The sequence below is a fragment of the Elephantulus edwardii genome, unplaced genomic scaffold, assembly GCF_000299155.1.
Source record: "Elephantulus edwardii isolate Elephantulus edwardi_28Jun2011 unplaced genomic scaffold, EleEdw1.0 scaffold00058, whole genome shotgun sequence".
Taxonomy (NCBI): Eukaryota; Metazoa; Chordata; class Mammalia; order Macroscelidea; family Macroscelididae; genus Elephantulus; species Elephantulus edwardii.
The window spans coordinates 12,306,384-12,309,161 of NW_006399808.1; the positions used below are offsets into that span (position 1 = coordinate 12,306,384).

The 2,778-nt window shown below is 37.5% G+C and overlaps 1 pseudogene; it reads right to left on the minus strand.

Annotated features, from left to right (window-relative positions):
* Positions 1-1,047: 1,047 nt before the first annotated feature.
* On the minus strand, positions 1,048-1,513 carry LOC102859281 (annotated as a pseudogene).
* Positions 1,514-2,778: the final 1,265 nt, after the last annotated feature.

Sequence of the window (2,778 nt, forward strand, 5' to 3'; positions counted from 1 at the left end):
TGGATTGTTGTGATGCAAGTAATATCTAACCATATATTCCTTTAGTTATACAAGGAGGATAGAAGGAGAATTGATGCCTTTGAGCTGTGGTGCTGGAGAAGAGTATTGAGAATACCATGGACTGCTAGGAAAACAAACAGATTTGTCCTGGAAAAGGTTTAAACCGGGTGGCTCCTTGGAGGCAAGGATTCTGAGGCTCCGTCTAACATACTTTGGACATGTTGTAAGGAGAGACCGGTCATTGGAGAGGGACATCATGCTTGGGAGGGTGGAGGGACAGCGCAGGAGGGGAAGGCCCTCTATGAGGTGGATTGATTCAGTGACTGGGATAATTGGGATGGGAGTGTCAGAGACAGTGCAATTGGCACAGGACAGAGCAGAGTTTAGGGCTGTTGTACATAGGGTCGCTATGAGTCGCAGGCGACTTGACAGCACATAACAACAACAACAACATATTCCTTTTAAGCAGTTCTTTCATCTGTTTCAATTTAATGTACATTATTTATCCTTTCTTTATTTTATTTTGTTTTATTTTAAATTATTTGTTGGCTGCTTGTCAGTACATGTCATTTGTCTATTTTTCTATTTCCTTTATAAAATTATTTGTCTCACTTTCCATTGATTTGTGAGAACTTATCATATCTTCTTGTCACTGATCTATCTTCCCTTTTGTCACTGAGAATGTTGTTACATATTTAAATAATATTGAGTAAAAAAGATAATTAATCAAATTCTTCAAAACATGCTCAAAATGGGATAATTAAAAAGACCTTGATAAATTCAGATAAAAATATATTTCCCATTTAATATATCCAAGTTTTATTGATTTTAATTTCTAGATTTTTTTGTTGTTGTGTTTTTAGTTGTGGTAGGAGGTTTTATTCTTTTGGCAGATCCTCTCAGTCATTATAGATATCACTTCAACATTAATAAAAAATATGTGCTTCTCTGTAAAGCATTAAAAGAACTTCCATGGATGAGATGGCTGAGGCCTCAGCTCAAGTATCTCCAAATGCCTTGTTGTCCATTTCCTGACCTTTCCATTTGTTATGTCTTGGTTGCTTTCTGGGCCAATGCCATTCTCTGTGAGCTTCTCTGGTGCAAGCACTTTTGTAGAGTCAGATTTCTTCAGAGCCAAACCTGAGATCCACTGTGCTCTAGGTGCAACTGGACATCGTTCACCTACCTCTAGGGTGCTGGACTTGAGATGCCTAGCAAGTTGGCAGGCTGCTGTCTCCACTTTCACAGAGAAATTGTCGGTAATCTGCAACAGCATCTCCTCTACATCTTCATCATTGGGATCCATTTCTCTTACCATGCCTTGCAAATTCTTCTTTGTTAATACGTGTTTGTTTTCAGGCCTGAGTCGACCTCCTGTGCCAGGAGTGCCTGGTGTCTTTACCACAGCGGTGCTATTGGCCATGGAGTCTTATGAAGGGGTGCTAGCTGGTTCTAGTTTTATGGAATAGAAATTGGAGAGGTTGATCAAGGATGAGGGGCCAAACTGGTTCATAATCTGTCTTACTTTAGACTTCAGCTCATAGAGTTTATCAAGATCCTGTTTCTTTTTATAGCTGTGAGGGCCAAGGCCAATCAGAGGCAGTAGAGTCTATCTCCCCATGATAAGTGGAGACTGCCCCAGCGAAGCGTTCCTCTCAGCAGCCTGCCCGACTGCTTTTATTTTTAACCCAATGTTTCCTCTGGGCAATTTTTTAATGATGTGGGATACATCAAGAGAAGACAGAAGAAATACTTAGAGTTACCATATTAGAAAGAATTGGTTTGCATTAAACCATTTGAGGAACTAGCATATGATCAAAAGCTAATAGTAATAAGTGAAGAAGCCCAAATTGTGCTAAAGTTTATTGGCAAAAAATAAAGGCTCCGGAAATTGAAGGAATATCGAGTAAGGTATGTTAACCAATAGGAAAAACTCTGGACTTGTTCGCTACTCTGTGCAAAGAAATTTGAAAGACAGAAACAGATAACTGGCTAGAAACAGTTTTTACACCCATTTAAAAAAATATTCAACAGAATGCAGAAACTATCAAACAATGTTACTGATAAAATACACAAACAAAATCTTGCTAAAGATTATTGAAACACAACTAGCTTATTACATTAACACACACTTGACAGAAATTCAAACAGGATTCAAGAGATGTGGAGAGCAAGGGATATCATTGCTGAAATCATACAGATCTTGTCTGAAGCAAAGCATAGCAAAAAAAAAAGTATTTTATTGCCTATGCAAAGGCATTTGACTCTGTGGATCATAATATTCTATTAAGAAGAATGAGAATTCCAGAACACTTAATTCTGTTAATACAGAATATGTACCTAGACTAAGAATAGTAGTTGAAGTATAAAGTATGATCTTCTTCAGTAAATTCTTAAAGTTTTTTCACAAGAAAATACTTCATAGTTTAAAATCAAGAAAGCTGTGTGTTCAGTGTATATCCTTTAACCACATATATTCAATCAGTCTGGTGGCCTAGTGGTAAGAAACAACCCTGCAATCTCAAAGGAAATGGTTTGAATTCACCAGCTGCTCTGTGCAAGAAGGATAGATAATCTCTTCCTGTGTGATTTACTGCCTCTGAAAATCCACTGGAGTGTCGTTTATAGGTCAGTTCTGATTAGATGGTACTCAACCACAATAACATCAATTCAATCAATATGCCAATATGCTAAGCAAACAATCTGAGAAACTGAACTATGTAGCATCATGATTAGAGGATGATTTATAAACAACTTGTGATATGTAGATGATAGTAC